The sequence below is a fragment of the Rhinopithecus bieti genome, unplaced genomic scaffold, assembly GCF_001698545.2.
Source record: "Rhinopithecus bieti isolate Rb0 unplaced genomic scaffold, ASM169854v2 scaffold_25360, whole genome shotgun sequence".
In the NCBI taxonomy this organism is placed as follows: Eukaryota; Metazoa; Chordata; class Mammalia; order Primates; family Cercopithecidae; genus Rhinopithecus; species Rhinopithecus bieti.
In genome coordinates this window covers 108795-115182 of record NW_016811703.1, presented here as the reverse complement: position 1 = coordinate 115182, position 6388 = coordinate 108795, and the positions used below count along the sequence as shown (strand labels likewise).

Below are 6388 nucleotides of genomic sequence, written 5' to 3'. Positions count from 1 at the left end.
GGAAGGGAAGGAAGGAAAGGAAGGGAAGGAAAGGAAAGAAGGGAAGGAAGGGGAAAAGAAACCCAGCTCAATTAAGAGGACTTCTTAGCTATCATTACTATTGATCCATATAATTAAAGTTATGCCTGGCCTAATCCGACTTTTTAATGACAGTGGATTGCAATGTAATATCCAAGATGTTTGTGTCTCTTCAGTATTCTGATTCTATGGCTCCTACATGGCTATATCCTGGGGGGCCTGTTTATGAATGCGGAGTTTAGTTTACAGGCTGTAGAACATGTTGACTGGGTTGAGAATTTCCTTACTGAGAAAATACAATCAGACCATGGCCCTTGGTCCAAACCTCTGGACCCTGGACTCAGAGGAGCATGTTACACTTGGTACAGGGATGTTTAGGAGGTGGGACAGATAGCCCTAAACACAGGGCCATACTTATCATTTAGTGAGGCCACTTTGCTTTCCTATGAGAAGACAGAAAATTTTGGGGGAGGAGTAATTGGGGTATTCTTACACAAACAACTTCAATCTGCTTCCTGGGATGTTAAAACCTAAATGCAAGAATTGTATTCCAAAGTTACAAACAACTTCAGTGGACTCCAAATTTTGGATCTCATTTTTAATTTATCCTTTATGCTTAAATATTTGTTGAATTCTTTCTGCCACAGGTAAGGCACATGCATTATGGTGGCTAGGAAATTGAATAAGGCAGAAGGTCTATCTCGAAAGGGAGTGCAGAAGGCCTGGCACAGTGGTTCATGCCTGTAATCCCAGTACTTTGGGAGGCTGAGGTGGGTGGATCACCTGAGGTCAGAAGTTCAAGATCAGCCTGGCCAACATAGTGAAACCCCATCTCTACTAAAAATACAAAAATTAGCTGGGTATAGTGACATGTGCCTGTAATCCCAGCTACTTGGGGGGGCTGAGGCGGGAGAATTGCTTGAACCTGGGAGGCAGAGGTTGCAGTGAGCTGAGATCGTGCCACTGCACTCCAGCCTGGGTGACAGAGCAAGACTGTCAAAAAAAAAAACAAAAAAACAAAAAAAAAAACCAAGCAAGCAAGCGAGTGTGGAGGCAAATCTGAACTACAAGGAAGGGAGCAATATTTAGGGTAATTTGGTGGCTGGCAGAGATATGCAGAGTGATGGCTGAATATGATTTACCAAGGCAAAATTTCCAGATTGGAAATGTAATAGGTAGGTGCAGCTTTAAAATGAAAACTTAGCATTAGATTCTTAAGGGAGTGTTTTCCCAGATCTGGGTGCTGAATAGCAGATCCAGTAGTGAGGTTAATTTAAAAATCCATTCCAGTGTCTGAGTTACACGTACCTCGTCCTGCTAAGTACTGCCAATCATTTGAACCAATAGTTAACTTCCATTTCTGTCGTCAAATAAGTGTTTCAAATGTCATAAACTAAGAGCTGGATGATGAGGACTTCAAAAAAGGCTCTGACCGTCTGGCTGCACCCCTCCAATAAACAGCTTCCATTTCAAGATCCTCACAGACAGATGAGATAAAGGCAATTTAATATGTCCTTGCTGGAAATCATTTGACACAAGCATCTCTCTGAAATTCCTGGAACCACAGACTAATAGACTTAAATATTTTACTGCTGTCAGGTTGGAAGGCTCTTGAAACATTGAGTTTAAGCAAGAAAATTAAGTTTAAGCTTTTTAATCTCTTAGCTATTCTGTGGAAACTGACTGATAAGGACAGTGAGATAGACATGAAAATATAACAAAGGAGACTTTTAGATCTTTTTGATTGTGCTTTGATACATCAGCACAGTCCCCTATGTTTGGCTCCCAAGGCAACCAATTGAAATAAATCACAACCCACTTGCTAGTCCTTGTCAACCAGCATGTACTGAACCCTAACACATGCCTGTCCATGTGCCCAGAGGGCAGGGAACACCAGCAGGAGTCAAACTTTGCTTCCCTGGGAATGATTTCCAATTGTGAATTAGCTGTTCTCCATGATCTTAAAACATAAAAAAGATAAAATCATAAATCGTAGTAAATGAGAACTGAAAGTCAGGAAGAGCAAGAACTGATTTCTGGCCAGGTGCAGTGGATCACACCTGTAATCCAAGCACTTTGGGAGGCTGAGGAGGATCGAGGATCACTTGAGGCCAGGAGTTCGAGCACAGCCTGGATAACATAGCGAGACCCCCATCTCTACAAAAAAAAAAAAAAAAAAAAAAAAAAAGCCAGGTGTAGTGGCACTTGCCCGTAGTCCCAGCTACTGGGGAGGTTAAAGGTGGGAGTTCAAAGTTGCAGTGAGCTAGGATCACACCACTGCACTCCAGCTTGAGTGACAGGGTAAGACCCTGTCTATATATTTTTTAAAGGCCTGATTTTTATTAATCACATGCTAGGTGTCAGGCACTAAGCCAGGCAGATCACATTTGATATCTCACTGAATCCTCCAAATATCCATAAAGGTAAACAGTCGTACTAGCTTGTTGAATGATAAAAGAAAAATGTCTTTGTCTTTTAAAACCCCTCAAATGTTACCTAGAGAGCATAAATTCTGGTCCCCTGAGGGTCTGATGTTTGCAGATCTTGAGATGGGGCGGAAGCATATTATATATTAGAGATGCTAGAGCTGAACTGCCCTGCTTAAGAAAGGCTGAGAGAAACAGAAAGGATTGGAAGACTAGAGGAAAATCTTCAGGGGAAGAAAAGGCTGTGTGAGGAATCACCCAGGGAGGAAGGAAGGAGGACAGCAGGGTGGCAACTGAGAAGAGACATTAGGAGGGGAAGTAAGTATTTATGGAGTTGAAAAAATAATACCTGGCATGGTGGTCCAAGCCTGTAATCCCAGGACTTTGGGAGGCCAAGGTGGGCAGATCACTTGAGGTCAGGTGTTCGAGACCAGCCTGGCCAACATGGCGAAACCCCGTCTTTACTGAAAATACAAAAATCAGCCGGGCCTGGTGGCGTGCACCTGTAGTCCCAGCTACTCAGAAAGCTGAGGTGGGAGAATTGCCCTTACTGAATCTCATGTGAGTGCTTCCGATTGGTGGAACCTACATCTGCCCCATCCAGAAGCCCAGCTACACAGGAATCCAAGGTATGTGGTTTTCGCTTTCTGGTCTCTGCAGGGCTGCGGAGCACTAGAGAAAGAGATTGGAATGGGTCCTGAGCGCCAGACCTCAGGACTCATTCATTGCACTCCCTTACTTAACCACACAACAGCCAGAGTCACCCTGTTACACACAGTCCTCGCTGGTCACCGCCCTGCTCACGGCCCTCCTCTAACAGCTTGCCATCTTGCTGAGAAAAAGATCCCAAGTACTTAGCAGACTTGACTGACGGCAGGATTCGCTTCTACTCTCTTTGCTCTTTTTTCAGTGGCCACCCTGGCCTTCTTTCATTTCCTGAAACCTGCTAGAACACACCTGCTTCTAGATCACTTGCTGTTCACTCTGCCCAGAAAGGTTTCTGCCCCAGTGCTCATGCTGCTTGCTGTCCTACGTCGCAGGTATGTCTGGCCAAAAGGCCTCCGCGGCCTTCACTGAACACCCTAACTAGCACTGCCTGCCCTCCTCCGCCCACACCTCTCCTTACTCACCCCACCACCTCCCTCACCTCTGACATTTTCTAGGTCCGCATTCTGCTTTATTTTTCCTTGTAGCTCTTGTACTACCTGGGATCATAGTTACAACGTTTACAACCCCTGCCACCTCATTAAAATGTAAGGGTTGCAACTTTGTTTAGTTATACCCAGGACCAAGAACAGGGCTCAGTCCATGGCAGGGGCTCGATATGTATTTTGCAGGAAAAAAAAATCAAATAAAGTAAAATAGTAAAATCAAAATTCAAGCTTTTCGGTGAAACTTAAAATTTTGGATAACTTGAATTTACCTTAGCGAGCTTGTCCACTTTCCACTGCTTGAAGACCTTTTCTGAATAAATGGATTATTCAGTCTGAGAGGTGACAACACGCTAGCACCCCTCACTCTGGGTGCCTCCTCAGCCTCTGCGTCCACTCTGGCGGCGCCTGAGGAGCCCTTCAGCCCGCCACGGCACTGTGGGAGCCCCCGTCTGGGCTAGCCGAGGCCGGAGCCTGCTCCCCCTGCTTGCGGGGAGATGTGGAAAGAGAAGCGCGGGCGGGAACCACGGATGCGCGTGGCGCTCGCGCGCCAGCGCGAGTTCCGGGTGGGCGTGGGCTCGGCGGGCCCCGCCCTCGAAGCAGCCTGCCGGCGCCACCGGCCCCAGTGAGGGCCTTAGCACCCAGGTCGGCAGCTGCAGAGGATGCCCCGGGTCCCCCAAGCAGTGCGGGCCGGCCGGCGCTGTGCTCGATTTCTCGCGGGGCCTCAGCTGCCTCCCCAAGGGACAGGGGCTCGGGACCTGCAGCCTGCCATGCCCGAGCCTCCCGCCCCCAACATGGGCTTCAGCGCAGTCCAAGCCTCCCTGAGGAGCGCCGCCCCTTGCTCCGCGGTCCCCGGTTCCATCGACCACCCAAGGGCTGAGGAGTGCGGGCGCACGGTGTGGAACTGACAGGCAGCTCCGCCTGCAGCCCCCCGTGTGGGATCCACTAGGTGAAGCCAGGTAGGCTCCTGGGTCTAATGGGGACTTGGAGAACTTTTATGTCTAGCTGGAGGATTGTAGATGCACCAATCAGCACTCTGTGTCTAGCTCAGGGTTTGTAAATGCACCAATTGGTGCTCTGTGTATCCAGCTAATCTAGTGGGGACTTGGAGAACTTTTCTGTCTAGCGCTCTGTGTCTAGCTAAAGGATTGTAAATGCACCAATCAGCACTCTGTGTCTAGCTCAGGGATTGTAAACGCACCAATCAGCACCCTGTCAAAACAGACCAATCAGCTCTCTGTAAAATGGACCAATCAGCTCTCTGTAAAATGGACCAATTAGCAGGATGTGAGTGGGGCCAGATAAATGAATAAAAGCAGGCTGCCCAAGCCTGCCAGAGGCAACACACTCGGGTCCCATTGGACACTGTGGAAGGTTTGTTCTTTTGCACTTTGGCTCTACCCCACCTTTGTGAGCTCTAACATCGTGAAGGTTTGCAGCTTCACTCCTGAAGCCAGCGAGACCACAAACCCACCAGGAAGGGTGAACAACTCCAGATGTGCTACCTTTAAGAGCTGTAACACTAACCATGAAAGTCTGCAGCTTCACTCCTGTCAGCGAGACCACGAACCCACCAGAAGGAAGAAACTCCAGACATATCTGAAAATCTGAAGGAGCAAACTCTGGACATACCATCTTTAAGAGCTGAAACACTCACTGTGACAGTCCACGGCTTCATTCTTGAAGTCAGCGAGACCAAGAATCCACCAATTCCTGACGGAAGTCCATCATGATGAGCCCCCGGGTATGAACTATGAAATGGAGAAATCAGTAATGAAGTAAATGTAATTCAGGCCCACTCTTCCTTATTCTCAATTCTGATCTCCAAAAAGCTCTATAAAGTTTAAACAAAAAATTTTTTCTGATAATTTACTCTCTTTTTTTCATGGAATCCTGTTTTTACTTGAAAGAACAAATAACAGAAAACTCTGGGTTATTGGGCTGACATTTTCCTTAAAAGGGAATGAAGTGGCTGGGTGCGATGGCTCATGCATGTAATCCCAGCACTTTGGGAGGCTGAGGCAGATGGATCATGAGGTCAGGAGATCGAAATCCTCACTAACACGGTGAAACCCCACCTCTACTAAAAATATATATAAAAAAAAAATTAGCAGGGAGTGGTGGCAGGATCCTGTAGTCCCAGCTTCTCGGGAGGCTGAGGCAGGAGAATGGTGTGAACCTGGGAAGTGGAGCTTGCAGTGAGCAGAGATCAGGCCACTGTACTCCAGCCTGGGCGACAGAGCGAGACTCCTCTCAAAAAAATAAATAAATAAATAAATAAAAATTAACAAAGGGAATGAGGTGAGCCTGTTGCTTCAAAGAAAACAACTGACTGTGTTTATTGCTAAGGAGAAAATTCAAACTTTTAGCAGGTGGGGTAGCTCACCTCTGTAATCCCAGCTGCTCTGTAAGCTGAGGCAGGAACATCACTTTAGGCGAGGAGTTCGAGACCACCCTGAGTGATGTAGTAAGATCCCATCTCTAATAATAAAAAATAATAACAAAAGACAAAATTTAAGCTTTTAGATGAAAAATAAAATTTTGAGTAATTTGGATTTATCATAATGAGCATGTCAGCTTTTCAATGATTGAAGTCTTTTCTAATCAGATCAGTGGTAATATTAATGAGTGTGCTATCTTGATTTCATATGAGCTGTGTTAATATTTGGAAGATGACCATAACTCAGTGAACCAATGTTTGCCAGATGATCAGTGAATCATGTTGCAAAATACATGAATGAAAGATCTAATTAAAAGTACAAGATAGATCAATGGCTTTTGAAGAATCCATGT

The 6388-nt window shown here is 46.2% G+C and overlaps 1 long non-coding RNA gene across 1 annotated transcript in view; it reads right to left on the bottom strand.

The window, feature by feature from the left end:
- Nucleotides 1-6025, bottom strand: part of LOC108543868 (uncharacterized) — a 43167-nt gene extending 37142 nt beyond the window's left edge. The window contains exons 1-2 of the long non-coding RNA XR_001889689.1: nucleotides 5982-6025; nucleotides 5253-5346 (exon numbers count right to left, since the gene is read on the bottom strand). This is a non-coding gene — a long non-coding RNA (uncharacterized LOC108543868). The remainder of the gene's footprint in view (nucleotides 1-5252; nucleotides 5347-5981) is intronic.
- Between the last annotated feature and the right edge of the window lie 363 nt (nucleotides 6026-6388).